At 57.1% G+C, this 25,780-nt stretch overlaps 1 protein-coding gene across 3 annotated transcripts in view; it reads right to left on the reverse strand.

Moving 5' to 3' along the window:
* The window catches only part of AHDC1 (AT-hook DNA binding motif containing 1), a 65,763-nt gene extending 40,549 nt beyond the window's left edge, over positions 1–25,214 (reverse strand). For 2 of the 3 annotated variants that reach the window (XM_067725006.1, XM_067725008.1), the window contains exons 1-2: positions 24,747–25,173; positions 24,418–24,515 (exon numbers count right to left, since the gene is read on the reverse strand). The gene's annotated coding sequence lies outside the window, so the exon portion shown is untranslated. The other variant, XM_067725007.1, reaches the window with a different exon arrangement.
* Between the last annotated feature and the right edge of the window lie 566 nt (positions 25,215–25,780).

The raw sequence follows: 25,780 nt of genomic DNA on the forward strand, positions 1-25,780 counted from the left end.
TCCCCCCGACCCCTTAGCAAGGAAGCACAAAGGCTGGCAGGCCCCCCACTCCGCCCCGGAAACCTGGCAGTTTATTTCTGTCTCTGGGCCCCCTGTTTCCACAGAGTCAGTCCAGGAAGGCTGGCAGCAGCTAGCTTGGAGGGGTGGAGCTCCTGCTCCCTCAAGGGTCCAGCTGCTACCCGGCCCCACCCCCACCTGCCAGGCCAGACCAGACTCCAGAGTCAGAGGTGACATTGGGATGAGGGAAGGAGGGGCTGGAGGCCAGTTGGTCAGGACTCCAAGGAAGGGATCCCACCACCACCACTACCACTACCACCTCCCAACCCAGGGCCTAGATGCTCTCCCAGGATAAGCCAGTCTATACCCAGTTCAAGTCTGCTAAGAATATAACCTCTGGTGTGTCCAACTCTATCTACTCCAGATCATCCTGGCTCATGACTCCTCTGGACCCTGGTCCCAAAGAAAAGCCTGCTTCCAAACTGCCCAATGCTGGTAGAATATGCTGCCCAATGTGGTAGAAACTAGGTATTGGGCACTGGGAATGTGGCTAGTTGCAACTGGGATGTGCTGTAAATATAAACTATACACCAGATTTTGAAGTCTAAATATGAAAAAAGAATATAAAATATCTCAATGATTTTTACAATGGCTATGTGTTTAAATGACTATATTTTGGGTATATTGGGTTACATAAGATATATTATTAACACTAATTCATTTCTTTCTTTTTATTTTGTTTAATGTGCTACTAGAAAACTTAGATTACATATGTGGCTCCTATTACATTTCCACTGGACAGTGCTGTTCTAGATCATATGGTGTTCTGGCTTTGGACCAAGACTTTGCCTGCTCTAGATCAATATCTGTGTGGCTTTAGCTTACCCACTTCCCCATATCCAGACCACAGCCTTACGTGTGGGTCTAAATCTCACCATCCCACACCACCCCTCCCCAGCTTTCTGTGAATCTGGCTCAGCCAGAGCTTATGGCTTAGTCTGCTTTAAACCACTCTCTAGTACATTTCTTGATCACCAATTCCCAATATCTAGATCCAGCGAGAGTGTGGCTCTAGAGCACCCAGCCTTGCTTGCTTAGATCACTGTCTGGCAATATTTAAGATCTAGACATCTGCAGGAAGAATAAGGTTCTAGATCAGGGATTGGTAAACTATGGCCAGAGGGCCAAATCTAGCCTGCTGTCTGTTTTTATGATTCAAGTATGATTGGACCAGAGCCATGCTCGTTCTTTTTTTTTTTTTTAGATTTTTTTTTTTATGTGGACCATTTTAAAAGTCTTTATTGAATTTGTTACAATATTGCTTCTGTTTTATATTTTGGTTTTTTGGCTCCAAGGCACATGGGATCTCAGCTCCCCCGACCAGAGATTGAACCTGCACCTCCTGCACTGGAAGGCAAAGTCTTTAACCACTGGACGGCCAGGGAAGTTCCCACCATGCTCATTCATTCAAGCACCGTCTATGAAGGCTTTCAAGGTGCAATGGCAGAGCTGAGTACTCATGACAGAGACCCAATGGTCTACAAAGCCTAAAATTTTTACTATCAGACTATTTACAGAAAGTTTCCAACCCCTGTTCTAGACGACCAACAAGTCCAACCCACCATAAATCTAGATTCCAGCCTGAGACTATGGCCCAGTCTAATCTCGATCACCTCCTCCTAGATGGTACTGCTGATCAGGATCTCAACCAGAACCTAACATGTACCCAATGCTGTTTGGGTTCCAGATCCCACTCTGATCTCAGGACATGGGCCCCAGTACCCTTCTCTGGGATGGAAAGGGTGTCCCCACTTCCAAACTCCCCTAGAGAGATCAAGGCCCACTGGCCCTTGTCAATGGCCTTGGGAAGGGGGAGGAAGGGTAGATTCCAGAGACAGCACTGGAGGCTGAGTCAAAGAGTCAAGGGTAAGCTCTTACTGCCAAAGGGGCAGAACATAATCAAGCCAAGAAGACAGAGTAGCCCCACCCCTCCCCAGCAGGCTCCAGAGCAGGTCACTTAGCTGAGGGTCATGTGGGACAGATACCAATCTCCTGGAAGCTACACAAGGCGCCTCCAAACAGAATCTTCACCTCCAACCACCTTGTGCCTATCACCTCAGGACTGAGCTGGTACCACTATCCGCCCTTCCCACAGTTTCTCTCTAGGTCTCCTTCTCCATGGCTTTCTTTGAAAATTCTCCCACATCTGCCCTCCTCCCTGCCACTTCTCCTTCCTCCATCCTAGAATCCTAGCCTTTAACCACAGCGGTTAAGATCTCAAGCTCTGGAGCTGACACACCCAGGTTTTGAGTCCAGCTCTGACTTTGGGCAAGTCACTCTACCTCTCTAGGCCTCCTCAGTTTCCTCAACTCTTAACAGAATGATAATAATGGTACCTACCTCATAGGGTTGTTGAGCGGACTGAACGGGATTATGATGTATAGCACTTTGCCCATAATAAGCACCTGGCCCATAATAAGCATGTTTACGCCAGCTGCTATTTTTACTATTACTGATGATCTAGCTTGGTTCCATGAATGGACTTTGACAAGTCTGTAAACCTCACACGATTTTAACCAAAATGTATCTTAGTATTTTTCTGAAGAGAAGGCTCATCATCTTCTCAAAATGGATCCTTAGCCCAAAGAGTTAAAAAAAAAAAGCTGGGGGAAGCCTTTAGTTCAATCCAAATGGGGAAACAGGCACAGAGGGGAAAGGACTAGCCTAAGGTCCCTCAGAAAATGCGAGGTAGGCAGTTCCCTGGTGGTCCAGTGGTTAGCACTTGGCGCTTTCACTGCCGTGGGCCCAGATTCAATCCCTGGTCGGGGAACTAAGATCCCACAAGCCACGAGCTGTGCGTCCAAGGAAAAAAAAAAAAAAGAAAGAAAGAAAAAAGAAAATTCAAGGCAGACCCAAGGGTAGCATCCAGGAGTACCATCTCCTGGGCCCCACTCTTTCCACTAGTCCGAGCTGTCTCTCTGATCTGACCTCCTCATCATTTCTTGCCTGGTCAACTATGCTAGCCCCCCGGCAGGCTCCCCACTTCCAAATACCTCCTCTAAATCTGCTCTACCTAGTGTTAGATTCATCTTCCTCAAATCTCATTCTCGGGTTTCCCTGGTGGCGCAGTGGTTGAGAGTCTGCCTGCCGATGCAGGGGACATGGGTTCGTGCCCCAGTCCGGGAAGATCCCACATGACGTGGAGCGGCTGGGCCCGTGAGCCGTGGCCGCTGAGCCTGCGCGTCCGGAGCCTGTGCTCCGCAACGGGAAAGGCCACAACAGGGAGAGGCCCGCGTACCGCAAAAAAAAAAAAAAAAAAAATCTCATTCTCATGACACCGTGTCCCTGCTCCAAAAACTTTAATAGCTCCCCACTGCTGACAACAACATCAAGGCCGAGGTCTTTACCCTGATATTCAAGAGCCTGCACAGCCAGCTCTGGCCCACCAACCTCCTCACTGTTCCCTCTTGTCTGGTCAGTCCTCTCCTCAAGCCCCTCCCATATTCTCCATACCACCCACACACTCACTCAGTTCTGGACAGATTCTGCCCCTCTGCTCAATCACGCAGTGTCTCAGGCCCAGCCTGCTGCCCCTGCTCTGCCCTCAGGGTTGCCCCTGGGTCCAGCCACGTCGAACCCACTCTGATCAGGCCACACTGAGGTATGCTGACCTGAGCTCTCGCTCCAGGAAGTAGGCCTCTGCCTCTCTCTCCAGCTCAGCTGTATCCCGAGACACTGACCCACCTTAGCCACTTTCTATATCCTCTCCAATTAGCCTCTCTCTCCTTCTCGCCAGACTTTCAGGAACAACACTCCTCTTGTCACAGGGAGTCAGCCAGTATAGCCTATCCTCGAGTCATGACTCCAAGGTCAGAATCTTCTCTTTGAGCCTCAACGTCCTTATCTATAAAATGGGGACAGAAATACCTACACCTTGAGTGATGCTAATGAAGGATAAATGCCTCCTAAACTGGAAGGTGCTTTTTCTACTAAAACCTGTTATACAAATAATGCTATAATACAGCTATACAATAATTCTATACAATAACCTCCATTTATAAGTTTACTTGAAATTGCAACCACTCTAACCTTGGCACTCCCCAAGCCCTTTCCATGTTTCATTTTTCTGCTTGGCATTTATCAGCATCTAACAAACCATATATTTTACTGATTTTTGTGTTAACTGTTTCACCCTCTAAATGTAAGCTCTTTGAGGGCAGGGATTTTTACCGACTTTGTTTTCTGCCGTGTGCCCTAAAAAAGTGCCTGACACCAAGTGTGCACTTGGTAGTTGAGGAATGAATGAATGAATCAAGTGCTTACTACGTGCCCGGCACTGCACTACGCACTCCTCACAGATGGTCTCGTCTTAGGAGGGAGGCACTTTCATTACCCCTCATTTTGAAAATGAGACATCAAGTGCCTTGCTCTGATCACACGGTAGGAAGCAGCCTGACTAGAATGTGACTCTAGAACCTGCCCTCTTGTTCACTGTGCTCTATTTCCTGTCCAGATGGGAGGTTATTTCTATTCCTACATTAGCGAGGCCTCTTGAATCTGTCATCCTCCCCATCTCCCTGGGGCTGTCTCTCTCCCTATGCCCCTGAGGCCAGCAGCCCTCCCAACCCTCATTCTGACCTCCCTCAGCCATTTCCTCCCACTTCTCAGCCCTACACCGTGCTGCTCACTCACCTCAGGGCCTTTGCGGATGCTGTGCGCTCTGCCTGGAATGCACCGGCTCCCCATGTCTTTCAACTGCCTATTTCTCAAGACCCACCTCTTCTGGGAAGCCTGGCCTCCAGTCTTCACTCGCTCCCTTCCCTGAGCTCATGCCTTGTTTACTGCTGGGAAAACCCACTGGGGGAGCATATGCTGACTTGGTCCATTCCTCACTATTTGCCGAGGCTGGAGGCTTTGCCCACCTCTGTCCCTCTCCTGGCCAGGTCTCTCCCTCCTTCCTCTGCTGGATCACTGCCCCTACCCCATGCCATCTCTTAATCAGGTTTAAAGCTTTGTAATCAAGAGCCTGGCTTTTGAGTCTCTCAAAACCCAGCTCCACCCGCTACTAGCTGTGTTCCTTTGGGCAGGTCACTACACCTCTCTCGACCTGTTTGCTACCTGCAAAACGGGGATGATGTGAGCACCTCATAAGCTAACGTGCCGAGAACATGGTAAGCACTCACTAAACATCAGCCTGTGATCAGAATGTCGTTCATCCCCGTTTAGGCAAAGACCCTGAAAAGCCTCGGCCTCCTCTTTTCCTCCTCCCTGAACAGTCCCCTGCCTCCTGAAAATGACTTGATGATAACAATAAGATCGCTAACACGTACTGACTATTTATTATCTGCAGTGAATAGAAATATGTCTGGCACCCAGCAGGTGCTCACTATTGCTTATTTAATAAATGAATTAACTAGTTTAATCCTCACAATACCCAATGATGGTGGTAGTGGTGGGGGTGCACTATTATTATACCCATTTTACAGACAAGGAAATCAAGGCCAGAGAGGGTAAGCGACTTGTCATGGTTGGGATTTAAACCCAAGCAGTCTGACTGCAAAGCCGCGACCCTCACTGGCCTCCTCGTCCTCACTATTCCCAGTCTGATCTGCTCCAATGCCATCTGGATGGATGCTCACTGCGCCCCTGCTCCAAAGCTCAAATCCTGCACATTTTATCTAATTTGAGCCTCACAAAATCCTATGGAGTCAGAGCCATCATCATTTCCCCTTGACGGGTGAGGAAACTGAGGCTGAGAGAGGAGTCAAACGGCCACAAAGGATTCCAAGCCCAAACTCTTTCAACGGCCTCGGGTTTTGTGCCGTTTCTCTCCCCGTCTTACACAACTGTTGATAACTGTTCACACACACCTGCCTTGTTTTTCCAGTCAGTCAGAAGGCAAGCTCTCTGAGGGCTCCGTCTGAGGCAATGCTTCTGTCAACACTTCTGTGTCCCCGACCCCCTACCATGGCCAGAACTGTGGCCACGGGGCCATGCTCTAAAGGCATCCTAACTGCTGATATGCGCCTCCCAGCCAGGCACACCCTGACACTCTGCCAGCTTCCCTCACAAAGCAGCTCTAGATCTGTGGGCTCTGTCTGCCCTATCAGACTTGGGTTTGGTCAGGGTGGGGCTGGAGCTCCCCTTCCACCAAGGCTAGAGGCTCCCCAAAGATGCAGTACATCCTGGGAATTCAGGGCCCTATCTCCCACTTAGAGCATTAAGGGGGCAGGATGGATGGTGGCTCCGAACTAGGACTGTGGATCCCGGTATTCCAAGTTCAAAGGCTGCTCCACCAGGTACTGGCTGCGTGACCTTGGACAAGTTATCCATACTTAACCTTTCTAAGCCTCAGTTTTCTGATACGTAAAATAAAGACGATAGTAAGAGGGCTACTATGATGATTAAATGAATATCTATTTATAAAGTTAGAAGAGTATCTGGGACGTGGTAAATGCTATGTGTTTGTTAAAATAAATAAAAGTAGAGTTCCACCTAGCCATGGAAGGGTCCCCCTGGTAAGGTACAGTGCAAGTGACAAAGCAAACCCCAGTTCCAAACAGACAACTGAAGGCACCGAGGGAAATGGAAACAGGTGGCAGAGACCTCACATCTCGGGAAGCCCCTTGTGGCAAGGACCCGCTCCTCTCCTCTCCCCACATCCTCGAAAGCCAGACGACCCCATCTCCTGGCCCCATCAGTCTTCTGACCTAATCCCCCTACCCTAAGCCCCAAGCCACTTCCCCTCCCTTCCCTCCAACTGTTAACTCCTTCTATGCAGCCAGATAGATTATAGCCAGAATCCAGACCCTGCTTTCCTTAGTTGCTGTGTGACCTTGGACAAGTCACTTAGCCTCTCTGAACCTCACTTCCTCCTCTCTACAGGGGATAATCCTCCCCTGGAGGTCTGTCCTAGAGATTAACTAATAACTGAAATGATGCCCATGGATGTGTTCACAGGCGTTTGAACATGCTAGTGTCCCATAGGCCTGACCACACCGATGGGCGTGCTGTTTGGGCGCTGGGGTGGGGAAGGGAGCTGCCATTTAAAACTGACCCCCGCTTTATAAGTTTTCCCAACAGCTCTTAAGCACCACTTCGGTTGCAAGCCAAGCTCCCTGTCCTTTAATCCACCACCTATGACATTAAAATACAGTTTCTTGGGGGACAGGCAGGGATCTCATGTTGGCCTCTCTTCACCAAGTTACTGCATCTGAGGCCCTGAGGCAGGCCTGAGGGGAGAAGAGGAAGAAGTAGGAGGGGCTACTAGTGAGGGGGGAGGAGAGGGCCCATGTGGAGGAGAACCAGGGAGAGTGGAGAAGACCCTTGGATTGAGGGGCAAAGGGGGAGAGGGTCAGGACCCCAAGGCCGTCCCGTGCCCCCACTGCTAACTCGGCAATCACCTGGCCTGGCCTTCCACCCTTCTGAAAAGGAAGAGGAGCCAGCCGCAGCAAGTTACGATAGACCATTACCCGCCATTAATTAATTAAAATAAACAGCAAATTAAATACAGCAAAATTAAAATAGCACAGGAAATTAATTCTCTGCCGGCCCCACCTCACAGGTGAGATGCTTAAAGAGCCCTTTGCAGCCAGGATCCCGGGCAGCTGGGGTGTCACCAGGACTTGCCTTAGACCACAACTCCTGGCAACACCAAATATAAATGAACCCGGTTACCCATGGGCGTTTACTTGGCTCTGCCACCCTGAGATTGGCCTCCTGGCTCCTTAACCCCAGGGGACTCTAAGCCCTGGGCCACATTCTTGAACCCAAGCCCTGCTCCTCTGTCAGTGGGCAGAATAGTCCTGATACCCCCTGGACCAGGGACTGGGCACGTGGCCCACACCTGCCACCACATGGGTCAGGGCGAGAGGGAAGAGGGACCTTGACGTTCTCTTCTGGTTTCCCTCTGGGGCTTGGAGTCAGATCCAGGCACAGACCCCTCCCTTCCGTGTGCAGCTCCTGGCCCCTCATTTGAGCGCCCAAAACCTGCCTCTGGGGAACCCCTCATTTTGCTCCTTTCTTTGGCTGAGAGTGTTCAGGAAGGAAGCACTGCTGAGACCCAGAATCCCAGGCCAGAAGATGCCCAACAAAGTAGGCTAGGCCAGCCCCAGGACATGATACCGGAACTCCCTCCTAAACAAGACTGAACTCATCACACAGATGGGGAAACTGAGGTCGAGGAGGGCAATGGCATGCTGTTCACCGTCACTCGATGGCCTACTGGCGGAGCCTGGAGCAGAGTCTCTAATGGACACATTCCATGTTACCACCAAAACATGGGATTTCTAGAGTGCAGCTCAGTCCGTGCTGACCACCCCCCCTTAGCCTGGCCACCAAGGTCTCGCCTCCATAATCCCATCCCACGACACCCCCTTCCTGTGTCCCGCACAACAGCCGGATTAGACCCCTTGCCCTCAGGCTGTCGTTCACAGGGCTCCTTCTCCCCGAAGCTCCTTCTCCCACCTCTGCCTGCCCAAGTTCAACCAGCCTCTTTAGGGTTCGGCTCAATGCCAGCTCCTTCGTGAGCCACCCAGAGCCCTCATGCTCCTCTAACCTTCCGAGGTGCTTTGCCTCCACCCTCACACCCTGCGCTCTGTTGTCCACGTGAGCTGTGGTTACGGTGTGTGAGCTTCCTGAAGCCGCAGACCACCTCCCTCCCCTCTGGGCCCCAGCACCTGGCGCAGGACCCAGCACTCAGTAGGTGCTCAGTAAAACCTCCTCCTCATCTGATGCCCTGCCACGTCCTACCGATAACCGACAATAATGGCTACTGTTTATCGAGCATATACCATAAGCCCGGCTCCGGTACTGTCTCCCATCCTCATGTGATGGACCCAGGTCACAGAGGTTGTGTGACTTTCCTGAGGTCACAGCTCTGGAACTGGAACCCCACTGGTTCTTGTGCCTAAATGAGTCTCCTTTCCTTCCCACTCACCTCTTCTAGGTCAGACCACCATCATTTCCTCACCCTGTCCTGTCACTAAAGACTTCCCATGACTCCTTGTGGCCCACTAGACAAAATCTAAACCCCTGAGCATGGCATCTAAACTCTGTGACATCTGGCTTCTTCCCTCTTTGCAGCTTCTCCTCTAGTCTCTGAGCATCACCTCAGTTTCCAGCCTACTGTACCTTGATTTACTTGTAGGCTCTGCACATGCTTTTCCCTCTGCCTAGAACACCCTTCCCCTACTTTTCCTCCTGTGAACTCCTACACATCTCTCAACATCCAAGATCAAGGGTTACCTTCCATTCTAGTCAGATGAGACAAGCAGCAAACGAATTGGACACAAAATTGAGAGCTCTACGAGGGAAGGACCTGTGTCATCATAGTATCCCCAATGCTTAACCCATAATCAGTGCTCAGTCAACATTTGTTGAATGAATAAATGAATACTCTATATATTCTTGTTGACTAAACGGAGAAATGGCAAAAGAATACAAGGCCACAGTATGCAGGGCTGGAGGTGGAAGGGAAGAGACTGAGGCCAGGAAGGCCAAGGACGTGGTGGAGTACAGTGACAAGTACTTCAGGGGCTGCTCTGCAGCAGAGCCACGCTCTTGGCAGAGGGAGTGTTTGTGAGAGACAGAGGAAGGAAAGTGATGGTGTGAGGGAGGCTCTGAAAGTATGTGTGTGTGTGTGCACGCACGCGCGCATGTGAGAAGGCGGTGGGGATGTATGCGGGGGAGTGTGCGTGTGTGAGTGTGCTGCATTTGTGAATTAGTCTGTGAGAGCGGTGCTGAGGAAGTATGTGAAGGAGCGCGTGTACATGGCTTGTGGGTCTGTGGCAGAGAGCCCGTGCGTTCTATTTGTGCATGGGGGTCTGCGTGAGAAGGCGAGGGTGTGGGCCACGAGGGCTGTGCAGGAGGTTGTGCATGTCTGCGGGGCGAGGGGGTGGGGAAATGATTGAGAAAGACAACAAGGAGGGGACACCTGAGGGGGGGTGTGAGGGAGAAACCGTAAGTGTGCGGGCGTGGAGGGTGTCGTGGTGAGCACGTGCGGGAGGAGACGGTGTGACCGTGAGTGTGCATGACGCGGAGGGTAAGGTAGGATGTCAGGGCGCTGCTGAGGGTGTGGCTGCGTGGCCTCGGCCACGGGCCGGGAGCCAGAGGTGGGGGCTGGCCCTGGGCCCAGGGTGGGGGGCTCTGACCGAGCAGAAGGTTCCTCAGAGTTCTCCCTGGAGCCACGGGCGCCAGATCACCACGTCCCCAGGCAGAGAGGCCGAGCAGGAGGCCCAGATGTGTGTGTGCGCCTCACATTTTGTCCACAGCAAAACCTCTGGGCATTTATTTGTCTTTGTCTGTGTCCGGGTGTGCACGCCTGTGCTTGTGTGCGTGCTGCCGGCTGTGTGTCTGTGCCTGTCTTTGTCTCTGTATGTTTTTGGGCCTTTGTCTCAGTGTGTGTGGCAGTTGGTCTAGGCTTGCCCACAAGACTGTGTCTGGGGTTGTGTGTGTCTACGTGTATCTGTGCCTGTGGGGCACCGGACGTCCTTGATCTGTGCATGTCTAAGTAGGGCTGCGAGCATCCCCCTGGACCGCCTGTTTGTATCTCTGTCTGTGTGGCCTTAGTGTGAGTGGGAGAACGTTGTGCTTTGGAGACTGTGGGTCTAGATCTCGGTGTATCTTTAAGTGTGAGTGTGTGCTTGTGTATCTGCGTGTGAGAGTCTGCCATGCGTTGTAGTATGGAAATGCTTATGTGTGCCTGTGGAAGGTGCATTTGTGAGACCAAGGATCTCCGTGTGTCTCTGTGCCTCTGTGTGTGTATGTGTGTGTTGAGTGTGAGGGGTTTGTCACAGACTGGTGAGCAAGTTAATCTCAGACTCCGTGACACGTGGAATAAAATCACGCTCCCATAATGGGATCATTCGTCTTCCTGTCCAAGGAGAGAACCAACTCTTCACCCTCCGCCCTGGAGGAGCCAGCGGGGCCAGGGCCAGGCTTAGGCCCCTATGCAGGCCCCCCTGTGGCCTCAGCACCCTACCCCCACCTCTCCTCTGCCACACCAGGCTCATTCTGCCTCCAGAGTGCCCCGGTGCCCACTGCTGGCTGGGCTAGGCTCCAGGACATGTGACGGAGCCTTAGAGGCCTGTCCTGGGCCCCCCAGCCCCACCCACTGCTGAGGAGGGCCCTGCCCCAGACGGGAGGGCGGGTGCAGGAAGGAATCTTTGGGCCCCTCCTCCTCCCGGAGGGGAGGGATGAGCTGCAGGCCCGACCGGGATTTTCCATCTCTCAGCAACAAGATTCCTGGTGAGCAGGCTGCGAGGCTTGGCAGGGCGCCTGCCGGAGACCTGCCCTCACCCGCCAGGACGCCTGGGTCCCCAGGGCCGGGCAGCAGCGGGTTCCCTGGGGAGCTAGGAGGGCCCCAGAACTTCAGGCTACAGCTGCCCGGGACTATGGGAAAGCCGGACCCTTCCAGGCTCCCACCCCCAACCACAGACGGCTCCTCAGCCCCCCAGGCAAACCGCCACCCTTCTCCTGGCCTCTCCCCAGCCTCGGCCTTTGCTTCAGAGAGCAGCCCAGCCACCCAGCACCACCCACTCCCTACCTGAGCCTCAGCGCACACCCAGACTGAGTTCAAGACCTCACCTCTGGGTGTGAGGGCTCTCAAGGCCAGGACTGTGCTGCTTATCTCAGAATGGGGCTTCTGAGGACAGGGCCATGTGTCCCGCAGCTGTGAAATCCCTCTTGGTCTTAGCACTCCTTCCTGACTGAGCAGTCAGGCACCAGGAGAGGATTTCAAACCCAAGGCTGGGGAAACTGAGGCAGTGAAGCTCTCTGCCCTGCCTACCGTTATGAATCAGAGGCCAAATCCAGGAGTCTAGACACACAAGTTCTTAATTCTGTCCAGCGGCAGTGGCTGCAACTTGTTCTTCCCCATAGGGGGTGCAATTTCGGGGGGGGCATCAGTTGGAGGGAGAGGGGAATGGGCAGGTGGACCCCCCTCAACCCTCAGACTTGGATGAGCAGCCAGAGAGCAGGTTTGGTAGGAGATTAAGGTCGAGGAGAAGAGAACCCAGACGCTCCAAGATTTATGACCCTAATTCTTCTCCCTTAAATTCCCCTCCAAGCCCCCCAGCCCTAGCCTGGTTCCTCCAGGGTCATGCTGTGGCCCCAGGCCAATGTCAAGGCCTTAACCCATCCATCAGCTGTTGCCAGGGAGTTTCCACCCCAATGGGTCCCAAAGGGAGGAGATCAACTGACACTACGGGCCCAGACTGACGGGGAAGGGGCATGGCCCTAAAGAGGTGGCCAACAGCCCCCTGCCCCCTCCCAGGATGCAGGGGCTCACAACCTCCAGGGCAGAAGCTAGGCTGGTGGGTGGGGTCCAGGAGGAGGTGACCTCCCAGCTCTGGCACCACTCCCAGCCCCACCCTTCCAACAGGCCAGGAGACCTGGGGTCCCACAGGGCCCTACAGCTCACAGGGTGTGTGGCCTTGGGCCCTTGCTGCTCCTCTCCAGGCCTCAGCCACCCCACCACGCAATGCAGGAAGTGGTCTGGATACCCCAGGCATCCCCCCTTCAGCTCCGCTCCCTCAGTGCTAAGCCCTGCCCTCTCTCCAGTCCAGGGGTGTCACCTAGAATCTGGGCCAGATGGGGTGAGGCTTTGGCAGTTAACTGGAGGAGCCCCTGAAGCCACCCAAGTCAGAGCTGAAGAGCGTATGGTGCTCACTCCTCCACCGCACACCCATTTTCCAGAAGAGTGAAACTGAGGCCCTGAGAGAAGGTCGGGGTCTGCACCAAGACCTGAGTTTTACTGGTGGGATGGTTAAGAGCACAGGCTCTGGGGACAGAAAGACTTAAGATTAAAATGTCAGCTGCAACAGAAACTTGTTATGTGAAGTCCCTTGCCTTCTCAGCCTCAGATTCCTCATCCATAAAATGGGCAATAGTGCCTCCCTCCTACGACTGCTGAGTTGAAATAAGAAAACGCATGTAAAGGGCTCGGCCAGCGTAGCAAACGCTCGGACAATGGTAACTATCATGACTGTGGGTAGTATTAACACAAAGCCAAGTGGCCGGGGGGAAGGGTAGGTGGGGTCCCGACCTGGCTCACCCTCCAGACCAGGAGGGCCAGCCAAATTCCTCAAAGCCCCCCAGCTGTCTCCCCTCTTCGTTAAAGGCCTCTCATTAGTGAGCCTGGGCACCTGCCCCTCCACACGTAATAAGCCTCATTAGTATCTTAGCCCCAAGCTCTGAGCCCAGAGTCTGTGCATGTGCACAAGCATGAGGGTGGGGGGCTGCGACAGGCCACCAGCCAGGAGACAGCATCCCCGCCAACCACACCCCCTGCCTGTCATCAGCAGGGCCCGTCACCACCCAGCTTGTCACCTGCCTGCCTCGCACCCGCACCACCTGTCACCCACCCAGCTCATCACCCACCCAGCCCATCACCTGCACCACCTGTCACCCACCCAGCTCGTCACCCACCCAGCCCATCACCTGCACCACCTGTCACCCACCCAGCCTGTCACCGGAGCTGCCTGACAGGCCTCTGGGTGGGGGACAGGAGATGGGGAGGAGAAGACCACAGGGGTGTGGAGCTGGGGGCCCCAGAGACCCTGTAGGACCCCCACTTCAGCTCGGCATCCTGCAGCATCGCCATGGCAACGTCTCAGCTGCAACCACTTTCCCAAACATCCCCCGCCCCCCCACGCCCCCCACCCCCCCAGGCCCTGCTCTTAGCTGAGCTGAGGCTGAGAAGAGCCTTGAGTGACAGCAGAACGGGACAGGAAGGAGGTGCTCATCAGCTGGCTGGCCTTGGCCATCCCTGCCCTCTCTGGACTTGGTTACTCCATCTGCAAAATGGAGGGGCTGGAACTGGGGAGGCCCCTGTACAGCGGGTCATCCCTTCCCAGCCTGGATTTGCTGAGCCAGTGGCCAGTTAACCTGTGAAGGCTGGTGGGGGCGGGGTACAAAAGGACAGGGGGTTCTGGGTTCTTCCACACTCCTTTGCCCTGGCCCAGCTCACACAGGCTGGGCCTCTGGCCCAAGCTCACATAGCAAAAGAGGAGGAGCAGGCTGGAAGGCAGAGGGGCTCTGCCACAGGACTGCCAGCTGGAGATGATGCCACAGTGGGTGACCCAAGGCTGAGTTGGCCCCCACCTCCAAGCTGCATTATTTATAAAACCCAGAGCTCCTAGCCCAGCAACAGCTGCGGTGCCGCCCCTCCAGGGGACACAGGCAGCGGTGGAAGGGTGGTGCCTCCCCGGGGGAGCCCCCTGGGGTCCCAGGCTCCCTCCACAGCTGGCCGGGGCAGGGGCTGAGGTGGGAAAGGGGCGGCCGCGCCATCCTTCCCCTCCCAGCCCCCTCTCCTCTCCTCTCCTCCAGGCAGGCGGCGATAGGATTACTTCTGCATGACTGCCCGCTCCACAGGGTTCCAGAGACCCTCCTGCCTACAGCAATCTTTAAAATTCCTGTAGCCCGGCCTCTCTCCCTTTCTCCCCACAGTGAATGCTCCAGCTTCTACCGCAGTGTGCCCGCGGCCGCCACCACCACCAGCGAGCTGGCCCGGGCCCCAGGTCCCCGGAGCCACGGGCAAAGGTAGACCCATCTTCGGGGTGTCCCTCGGAACCCTCTGAGGCCCAGGCCCTGCCATCCCCTCCGGCCCCTGGTGCCCGTCCAGCCCCACAGGGCAAGGCTCAAGCTGGGGTCGGGCCTGCCAGCTGCACCAAGGAGGACCGGCACATACGTGCAAACACACCTGGTGGGTCCTGGCGTGCCTGGCCACATCCTCTGCTGCCAAAACCTGGATGTCCCCACCTCTGCTCTAACCGCCCCCTCCCTAACCTCACTAATCCTTGCTACCCTGGGGTGGGCAGACAGCTGGGCCAGGCCAGCGCCTGTGGCTCCCCAGGGCACAAGAAGCAGGCAAGAGATCGATCCACTGAATTTTTTAAGGCTCTAATGGAGCCTGCCTCCCCAGACTTGGGGCCTGGGACACAGGCGATCTCTCAGGGACCCCTCCCTCAGCATTGCAGTTGCTTCCTCTTTCAGGTCTAGGGGGTCGGGGCACCTTTCTAGGAGCCTTTCCCCCAGCAAGAGAAGAGGCACGAGGGGCCCCTGGGAAAAAGATGGGATTGGGGGGCTGTGAGCAATACCCAGAGGCCCCCCCAGTCTCCCCAGCCCTAATGCAGGCAGAAGCAGCTCAGCCTCTAAATCACTCCCCTCATGCTGCCCTCTGAGGCGGATTCTGTGCATCTGTAATTAGGGGGTGGAACAGATGGTGGAGATTCCGTTTAAAATCATGCATCTAGTAAAGTAACCTTCACTGTCGGAACTGACTCCCAGGGAGACCAAGCCCCAAGCCCGGATCTCGGGGGGTGGGTGGGAGGGGAAGCATGTCAAGCCAGCACCCTCTCCATCTTTTTTCCTGAAGCTCCAGGCCCAATGTCCCCCTCAGGTGAGCCCAAGAAGAGGGGCATTTGGCAAGCACCTGAGAAAGTGCAGGCTGGGGGTAAATCCCCCTGCCCAGGCCGCCCCCACCTCCCACCCATACACGACAGAGTCAGGGCAGGGCTGGGTATTCAGAGTTCTTGGCTGACACACCAGGATGACCAGGTGCCAAGAGCCCCCAAAGAGGCCCCAAACCCCCAAAGCCCAGGCCAGGGTGCCCAGAGCACAGGGTCTTGGGTGGGGCAGCTTTGAACCAGATGTACAGCCTCACTGTCCAGGAATGAAAGGCCTGGGGCAATGAGGGGGGGTGGAGATGCCTCCCCAGGCAGAGGAGGCTCTGGGAAGTGGGGGAGGACCAGGCAGCCCAGAAACGAGAGAGAGCACAGAAGAGTGGGCCAGTGTGTCTGCAAGGCTGAGGCTATCTGCGGGGAGGTTTGGGGGAGGGAGGCTGGGGAGGACAAGGTGGGGTGGGAGGGCGGTGATGGAGAGCGCTGAGGAGGGAGGCTGTGCTGGAACGTGTGATGGTGGGAGTGCGGCTGCAGGGTGAGGTGTGGGCGCAGGGCGGAGCTGCTCTGAGGGGTGACTGGGCTGGGGCCCTGTGTGTTTGTGTATGAGTGCGGGACTGGTGTTTGGAGAGGGGTGGGGGCTGTCCCTGGGCCCTTGGATGGCTGAGGAAAGTACTGGAGCTGGAGCTTGCTGGGGAATGCACAGAGGACTGCTTGTTTGCGGAAGTGCTGGGATCTGGGGGGTGCGTGTGCGTGTGCGGGGTGCGCATGCGCGTGCACGGCCTGGAAGGTACAAGAAGCTGAGGGGACATTACTGTTCAAAGATGCACCGTGTCTGTGTGTTTGAGGTAAATGGTGTGGCTGCAGCGGTGTCCTCTTCCGCGTGGGTGTTGAGGCGGTGTGTGTACGTGTATGTCGCGGGGAGAGTTTGGAAAGGTGCAGGGGGCTGTATCGGTGTGTCTGGGGACGTGATGAGCTGCAGCGGAGGGAAACGCTGGGGCCGTCGGGAGAGTCTGAGGGTGTCTGGTTAGGTGCTGGGACTCTGAGAACCTGAGTGTGTGGAAGGTATTAGGGCTAACAGTAGGGTCCTGGGTGTATCTGGGGAGGTGCTGGGATTGGAGGAAGAGTTGATATGTTTGAGGATGTGGTAGAAGCCTTGTGTGTGTGTGTTGGGGTGTCTGGGGGTATACTGGGGGTCATAAACATCTGGGTTTTGGTTAAGTACTAGGGCTGTAATATGTGTTTGGGTGGGTAGGCATGTGGTGGTTGTGTGTTTGGGGGCGTGCTGGGGCTGTGTGTTTAGGGGTGCTGGAACTGTGAGTGGGGAAGTGGTTGTGTATTTAGGAGGTGCGAGGGGCTGGAGTTGGGCCCTTGTGCCCAGACAGGTGATGGGGCTGCGGGGTGAGGGCGGGTGCCCCTCTGAGGAGGTGAAGGGCAGAGTCCTGGCCTTTGCTCAGGGGCCCACCTGGGGGCTGCCCGCTAGAGCCCCTCTGCCGGTGGTGCCCGCCCACCCCCAGACCCCACGTCCGGGTGTCGAGACAGGCAGTCCATCTGTCTCTTCCTGTGCCCAGGCCGAAGGCGCAGTGCCGCCTCCTCGCTCCCTGGGGGGGCGGCAGCAGATCCCAGCCCACCCATCTGCCTTCAGATGGTCGAGGCAGGAGCCTCCACAAAGCTGCCTGGAGGGCATCCCTGTGTTTGAAGAGGCACGGGTTGGGGGGTGGGAGGAACTGCACAGCAAACAGTCCTCGTGGAGGCTCCTTTGAAAACCACTGACGCCAGGAGAGACGAAGAGGGAGGACAGGGGCGGGTATGTCTGTCCTTGTGCGTCTGTGCGGGTCAGCGCCCAACTGTGTGCCTAGGAGCCCCTTCGCATGTGTTCATGCCGGTGGCCTCTGTTCAAGCAGCATCCTTGCCTTGGAAAACAGCCCTCCAACCCAGGCTACGAGCTCACAGCCTCACACAGGCAGCTACCCCCTCATCCATGCACCCTGCCTACACTACACTCACACGCAAACATCCCCCACACCTTCACATCTGCAGAACACTGCACCCTGGTACACATGCCCCTCAGCCCCAGAGTCCCAGTCCGTCACATGTGTACGCCCATGACACACACCCGCACACTGCAAAGCCAGGTACAGCCACATGCACCTGTCACATACACATGCCTCCACACAGACATACCCGACAAGTAGCTGTCACACCCACACCCACACACTCCACACACCTTGGGGAGTGGATCTCCCTGTCACACCCATATCCCACCTCATATGCACTCAGTCTCTCTCATACACATTGTAACAGACACTCACCATCCCTTATACCTGTACATACGTGCACATGTTTGTACATGTGCATACACACTCTCACCAGCTCTCAGCTCTTTCACACCAGCCAATTTCTCTGCGTCCAGGCCAGGCCCTGCAGGAAGGCTGCCACCGGCTGAAAGTGTCTCCTGCCTCCCTGCCCTGGCAGCTAGGTCAGAGTGGGGGGCATACCCCCTCCATGACACCATGGCTCCCTGGGAACCCTGATCTTCCCCTCCAGAGAGAAAGAGTCCTCTCTCTGCTCTGGGGTGACGGCCACTGTTGTGTGAGAGTGTGACTGTGTATGTGTGTGTATCAACATGTTTCGAGAAGCCACGATGAGGCCTGTGTGTCACTGCCTGTATGGGTAAGAAAGCATAGGGACAGGTTCACCGGTTATGTTTGTGAGATTCAGGATGAGTGTGGGAGCAGAGACATGTATGCCACAAAATGTGTATTTGTGAGTGTGTGTGAGGCCAGGCCCCTGCGGACAGGCGTGAGTATGGGGGGGTGCACTTACACAAGGAGACACACAGTGAGTGTGAGTGGGGAGTGAGTGGGGAGTATTCTGGGATATTTTCTGAGACAAGAGGTATGTACATTTGTGAGTAAGGGTCAGGGCTAGGAGAGGCACCCTCCGCAACTCCCTCCCCCTACAAAGAGCTCAGGGGAAAGGGGTCTCTGGGATCTGGGGGGAGTGTGTGTGTGTGTGTGTGTGTGTGAGTGTGTGTGAGTGTGTGTGTGTGTGTGTGTGTGTGTGTGTGTGTGTGTCTTCCTCTCTCTCTTTCTCCCTGACCTCTTTAGCAGCTGGAAACTGAGCCGGGGGTGGAAGGAATGGAGACTTGGCTGGCCTGGGGGTTTGGGGAGGGAAGCAGGAGAAAACACCTTCCAGATTCTCATCAAATCCTTGTTTGTGGTTTGTAGCCTTCAGTCTCTCCTCTCTCTTTCTCTAGGTCTGGGTTTCCCCCTTTCTTTATCTCTTCCTGCCCCTCCCTCTCTCCCCCATATCTCTCCTTCTCCCATCTCAGTCACTTTGTCTCCCCCCTTGGATCTCCCTGTCTCCAAGTCTCTGTCTCTCTCTGTCTGTTTCTCTCTCCCCAGGCCCTTCCATTTTTCTGACTTCTGTCTCTGCCAGCACCTCTGTATGTCCGTCTCTCCCAGTCCTGGTCCATCTGTCTGTCTCTCTCCGTCTGCCTGTGCGTGGGTGTCTCTGTCCATCTGCTCCGCCACCCATCTGTCTGGTTGTCTGTGCTAGTCCTTCTAAGGGTGCCCACTCGCTCACCAAGACACCCTCCCCCAGGTCAGCAAAGGCCTCTCCTGGCTCAGGGGGCGGGGAGGGGGTGCAGAGCTGCAGCTTCTGGAAGCTTCAGTAGCAGCTGGCGGAGCTGGGAGTTCGAGGCCAGCCAGCTGCAGAAGTGGCCCCTCCCCTGGGCTCCCAAGCCAAGGACCCCAGAGCAGAGAGAGGAGAAAACAGGGCCTCACTGCAGCTGAGTCTGTGTGCGTGCGTGTAGGGGGAGGCAGGGGGCCTCACTTTGCCTTCACTTCACCGTTCCCCCCAAAGCCAGGCCCTGTAGGAGAGGAAGCTTCAGTGCCCACCTCCCTCATCCCCTCACCAATGGAAGAGATGCTGGGGATCCAGGAGGGAAGGGCTGGGGGATGCCAGGCCTTGGACGAAGCCATAGCTTCCTGTCAGATGGGTGGGAGGGGGGCTCCTTCCCTCCTCCCTCCCAAGCAGTCCCTGGGGATCCCTCCAGTGCTGGTCCCAGCTCCGGACACGAGGGGCCCCATAGGCAGTTCTCACCAGCTCCCACAGGGACCATTCCTACCTCCCAGCTGCCCCAGTGCCTCTGACCCACAGGGATAAGGTGGAGGGGGGTGGATCACAAGGGTGTCTCCTCCCTCCCCAAATAGAGGTTGGCTCTGGACATCTGGAGTTCGTGGCCCTGTCTACGCCCTGGCCATCCTGAGAGGCCCCAGGCAGTCCACCTACCATTGCCAGCCCGGCACCACACACACACACACTGCACCCCAGCACTCGTCACCGCCACTCCCTGGCCCAGCAACTCTGAGGGCTCAAGAGGAGCCCTAGCGCGGAGACCTGCACCCTACACTGACTGGTGGCAGCCTCCAGCAGGGCCCCGGCACAAAGCCAGCAGCTGGAGGAGGTACCCCCAACACTTCCCAGGAGGCTCTGTTCTTCCCTCTCTAAGAAGAGCTCACAGTCCAAATCCCACAATAGATGGGGAAACTGAGGAAGGGATGGGATGACACAGCCAGTCATTCTTCCTGAGACCCTGGGGTGGGATCATAAATGAGGAATAGGGAATGAAAAGGACGCTGGGAATGAAAAGGACGCCGCAGGGGCAGAATCTGGCTCCTTCCTGACCTGCCACGGGCAAAGTCCATGTTGGCTGCACAGCCCTGCACAGGCCTACCGCTGGGCCAGGGCCAGGGGCTGGCTCCCTCCCTCTAGAGCTCTCCTTGCCCCTGGCTGGGCCCCCTCCCTCTCCTCGCTTCTGAGCAGCCCTCCCTGCCCTCTCCCTCCCAGCTCTGGCTCTCTCATCCTCAGCTCTTGGAAGCCTGACTCACTGTTTCCCCTCCTCTCTCCCCTCCCTCCCTCCCTCCCGGCAGCGGCGCCTCCCCCTCCCCTGGGGGGGCTCTGGCCACAAGGGTGCCCGCCTGCTCCTCTCTGCAGGCTCTGGCCCCCTCCGCACCCAGGAGGCCCCCTGCAGCTGTTCCAGCTCTCTAACTACAGAGAGGTGGACGGAAAGAGCCTGGGTCCCAGGCAAGCAAGGGGAGGGGGCCCCTCTAGACTGGATTTCCTCCTGTCAAACAAGGTGGGGGGATCCAACCGGATGACACCCCTGGTGTCTCTAACGGTCCTAATGTTCCCCACTTTTAAAAGCCCGGTGCCTCCTGACACAGAGCGCCCACAACCTGTGGGGCGCTGTACCTGCCTCAGGCTCCGCCCCCAGGTCCAAAGAAGAGGTCGGCTCTGTTCCCAGAAATTTGGGGAGAGGGGAGACGCTGCCCTGGGGCAGGAGCATTAGTCAAGTGACCCCTGGAATCCCCCTGTCTCCCCGTTCTCTCTCCTTCCGTGGGAGAGCTTCCTTCTCTCCCTCTCCCACCTGTCCTCCTCTCTTTTCCCAGAGACGTTCGCTTGTCTCTCCTCCAGATACTATCCTAGCAGCATTTGATCTTGGGTGAGAGGCTCTCAGTGCCCGCTCATTTTGGGCTGTGGGGTGGGGAGTGGCACATGCCTAGGCCTTCTTGGTCCCCTGGATGCCATCTCCAGGGGCTGTGATCCTGGCTCTTCTCCTTGACCGTTTTCTCTCTCACCCCCTCATCACTGGCTTCTGTCACCATCTTTTCCTCTTTCCACCTCAAGTCGGGCTCTCTGGGTCTCTTTCCTCCCCACCTCCCCCAGCTCTCTCCCTGGGGGGCCCATCTGCTGACATTAGCAACAATGTTACCGTTGCTCCCCCCCTTCAGTTCCCAGCTCCACCCCATCCTGGCTTCCCCCTCCCCAGCTCTGTCCCAAGAGACCCAGGGGACCCAGAGGCAGAGCTGGGCTCCATCCCATAATGGTGAGTCTGCTTGACCTCACTAATCACACCAGAAGTGCCTGGGCATCTGGTATGAAGGCATGGCACCCTGTGGTCTTGGGTGGCTGGCCTGAGGCACAGAGCTCTGTATTCCACAAACCAAAAAAAAAAAAAAAAAAAAAAAGAAGTTGACTTGGGGTGGGGCAGAGAAGAGGGGAAGTGAGGGGGATCAGGTTTGCCTGGAGAAAGCCCCTGTCCAATGGGGAACAGAGGCAAGAGGAGGTAGTGGCTCGAGCCAGCGCTCCAGGCTGATTGAGAACAAGCAATGTCCCTCTGGGGCTCTGCCGGTCCAGATCAGCCCCGCCTAAAAAAAAAAGGTCTTCTGCCAGGGACAGTTTGCCCCGCAAGCCTCCAGCACAGCCACACCAAGCAGGTAAAGATCCCGTCTCTGTCTCTTAATCTCCTTTAGAATCCAAATCCATCCTCCCTACAGTATACCCCCCCACTGAGCTCAGCAGGGGGTTCCATAAGCCTCCCTGCCCCAATCTAACCAGGTGGAATGGGGGGGACAAAGCCCCCCAGCTCCCAAGCCCCCTCACCAAAGGCCCCATCAAAGGCTGCGGAGCAATGCAAAACAATCCTGGAACCCACACACCTCCAAACTGAGAAGCAGCCCTGTCCATCCACAGCACCTGGGGGTGCTGGGGCTCCCTGCCCCCACGACCCTGCTCCAGACCCCCCAGCCCAGCAACCATAATAACAGCAAGCTCTTTTTCTTTATGACACCAAATTCCCCCAAGCCGAACAGCTCCTTCCATCACTACCTCAGCCATAGATCACATTAAAAACTCACAGAGGGCAACTTAAACACATCACATTTGTTTCTCTCTATATTATTTCAAAAGTAACGGCATTAAAAATGGATTTTACTACAGAAAATAAATATCAACACGTGGGCCGGGAGCCCAGGCAGGGGGAGAGAGCCCACCAGGAGAAGGTCCCTGAGGGCTTGGGCACAGCTTAGGCACTGACCAAGGAGGTGGCTGAGAGGACAGACTACACCTGGGGTGGGGTGGGGTGTGGGGGGAATGCCTGGGGAGGGGGCAATGCCCGCCCACCTGGGCACCTGCCCCAATGCCAGACCAAGAGGGACAAGAGTCACTGGTTTGAACTGGTCCCCCAAAGCTCATGCCCTCACTGATCTTTGCAACCTCTGGAGGGTAGGAGCTCTGGGGCAAGAAGTTCACTAGTCTCTAGGGGTTACTCCAACTATTGACACAGCAGAAGAAAAAAATGAATTCAACTTACTATCCAGTTTGATTTTCCATTACTATAAAAATATACATCTGCTCAAAGGAGGGAGATGGCAAGCTGCAGGCACATGCCACCTGGGGGGTCCCCCCGCCGCTCACCACCACAACCCAGCCTGCCCCTCCAGGCGGCAGGGGTGGGGGCTGTGTGTGGGTGGGGGACGACCAACTGGTAATCTGTCACCTACAGCCCCAGCTCACACAGCTACACACACCGGGCCACACGGAACAGGAACAAGCCAACAATAGAAACACCCCAAATGCTCCTGGCAGGACTCTGCCCAGGCCCGGGCGCATGCCCCCGCCCCGCCGGCGGCAGCAGCGGACAAAATGTGGCCACCCTGACCCGGAGGCAAAGCTTGTCCTCACACCCTGAGCTCTGCCCAGGGAGCTGGGGCCAAGTCCCGCCTGACACCAACTGGTCCGGCGGGAAACGCCTGCCCAGCCAGACAGGCACAGGCCCCCCAAGGGTCCCTCCTTGTGCTCAGGGGCCAGGCTGGTGCAGCCTGGCCCTACCTCCCAGGGTGACGCCTGGGCCCAAATTCAGCTGGCCCTGCCAGTCAGGCACTGGTGCAGAACGGAGGGCACCAGGCTCAGCCCCTCCCAGCCCAGCCCCAGGGCCCCCAAGCTAGGAGGGAGGGGGGGACTCCCCACCCCTCCACATCTGGCCCTGGCCCCCAGGGTCTGCGGTAGAGAATTCCCGCCCCCGCTTCTCTCTCTCTCCCTCCTCCCTCTCAGTGCCCGCTGCCCGCCTCAGGGACGGCCCCAGCTCCCGCCTCCGGCCAGCAAGGCCCACATCCTTCCTCCCTCAGCTGGCCCCTTCGCCTGGCAGGAGGCTGGGGGGTCAGGCTGCTGGGGAACCCCTCCAGCTCCCATCAGTCTTCATCCCCAGCCCCCAAACTCTGGGTTGCTGTCCCTTTTCCTGTAGAACAGGAAACAAGGTTATTTCCTAGACTCAGAGCCAGCCCCCTGCCCCTATGGCTCTGCCTGGGGACTAGGACCCAGCAGGGGAATGCGCCCTTAGCCAGAAAGCAGAGGGATTCTGCAATTCACCCCCAGCTACCGGCCCAGGGGGCTGACAGCTGTCACTCAGCACCCCACCCCCTGGGGAAGAGGGGGCCGATTCAATCAGAGCCTCAGAGGAAACGCATTGATAGGCGATTATTTATTTATTTATGCAAAAGTGAGCCGACTTTGTTCGCCAGGTAACCGGGCACGCGGCCCAACCCCTACGGCCCTGGCCGCCCCCAAATCCCTCCTCCGCCCCACACCCCCTCCGGGTCATTAGGTCCCCGCCCCTCAACTCCCAGAGCACCAGCAGAACCTTGGGATTTGGGGGTTGAAGGGGAGGGGCTCCTCCCTCCGCAGTCTCCCCCTTTCCCAGGGCCGTTCCTAAAATCCAGCCTTGTTCTCCGCTCCCACGGTCCCCCCCTTCACCCACCCCCCCCCCCACATTCTCAGCAAGCTGGAGAGCAAATTGCAGTTTTAAATCCAAAGACGGAGGGAGGGGGAAGGAGGAGGGGGCGCGCGGCAGCGCTGGGCGCGCACCTCGCCCCCGAGCCGGGGGAGCCGCGGGGCGGCCAGGAAACCCGAGAACCCCCCCTCCCCGCCCCCCCTTCTCGTCCACCTCCCCCTCCCCCTTCCCGGCGCTGCCTGCCAGGCTTCGAGCCGAGCCCAGCCGAGCCGCGGGCCCCGGTGGAAACAAAGACCGATCGCACCGCGGGCACCGCAGCCACGGGGTCCGGCGGACCGGACCCGGGCGCGCGGAGGGGGCGCAGAGCCCCCCCGGTGCGCTGCACAAAAGAGCCCGGCCGGCCGGTCCCCAGCGGGGGTCTAGGGCTGGGGAGGAGGCGCCACTCACCGGAGTGCTGGGCTGCCGGCTCCGTTGGTCCGAGCCAGGCGAGGGGCTTTGGGGGGCGTCTGTCTTCCGGCCGCGGCAGCGACGCGGGCGCTCGGCAGCTGGGGAGAGCAGTCGTGGTGGAGCCCTGAGCCGCCCGCCGTTGCTGACAGCATGGCTCGCGCCTCGGCTCACATTCTCCGCCGCTAACTCCACTGGACACGGCCCCCCGCTCCCGCGGCGCCCCCCACCTCTATCACTCCTTCGCTCTCTGCGCCCCCCTCGCTCCCCCCACCGCGCACACACTCTCACAGCCCTGGACACCCCCGCCCCCACCCCCCCCAATTGCAAACCTGGGAGGGAACGCGCCCCGCGTAGTCCTCCTCCTGCTCCTCCTCCTCCGCCCTCCTCCCTCCTGCTCTCTCTGGCTGTCTGTCTGTCTCTCTGACTGTCTCTATCTCTCGCTCCCTCTGCCTTTCTCTGCTCTCAGAGCTGGGTGGGAAAAGGAAATGAGGACAGAAAGCAGACGCTGGCTTTGGGTGGTGGTAGCTGGATTCCCTCTCTCCCTCCCTCCCCCTCCTCCCCTCCCTCCTCCTGCCTTCTGCTCTCTCCGCTGCGAGCGGGGCTGAGCGCAGCCTGGCGGGTGGCTCGCTTTGCCCGCCCGCCCGCCTGTCTGTCTGTCTGGTCTGCCTCGCTCGCTCCCTCCCTCCGTCTCTCGCCCTCGCCCTGCCTGCCTGCCTGCCGCTCTCCGTCTCCGCCGCCGCCGCCGCTGCCTCTGCGAGCTCGCCTTACCTTCGCCGCTCACCATCCGGAACCCCAGGGGGGAGCGCGCGCGCGGCACGCCGGGACTTGTAGTCCCCGCCTCGGCCGCTCGGCGCGCGGGGCGGGCGGGGCGGTGCCAGCAGCTCCGACGGCGCGGCCGGGACCCTGCAGGGACCCCAGCGCCCGGGCCCCTCCGGCCGGGGCGAGTCCTGTTTTACCAAGGGGTGCTGGTTCTCCCCAAGGATTGGGAACGTTTCCCACGTTCCTAGTCCCCCGTGGGGGCTCTGGCTTGAGCGGAGGTTAGGGGCGGGAGCGAAGGGGCGGGGTCTGCGAAGGGAATGAGAGTAGAATAGGGAATCGAGGGATTAGCTAAAGGGCCTGCTACTTTCTGGGGCATCCCAATTAAATAAGAGAGGAAGAGGAAAGAGGAGAGGACCGGCTCCCTGAATTTGGGGGCATTCTCCCTTTATGAAAAGGTTTCCTACTGAGTAAAGCGCAAGGGTTTATGGCGAGAGGGCTGCTCTAGAAACCTCAAAGCCCACCAGCACCTCCTCCTCACTCAGTGACCCCGTCTCAAGTTCTGAGCTCTGGGTTTAGCGACCCCCACCAAAGCTTAGTGTTTCTA

The sequence above is a fragment of the Pseudorca crassidens genome, chromosome 2, assembly GCF_039906515.1.
Source record: "Pseudorca crassidens isolate mPseCra1 chromosome 2, mPseCra1.hap1, whole genome shotgun sequence".
Lineage (NCBI taxonomy): Eukaryota > Metazoa > Chordata > Mammalia > Artiodactyla > Delphinidae > Pseudorca > Pseudorca crassidens.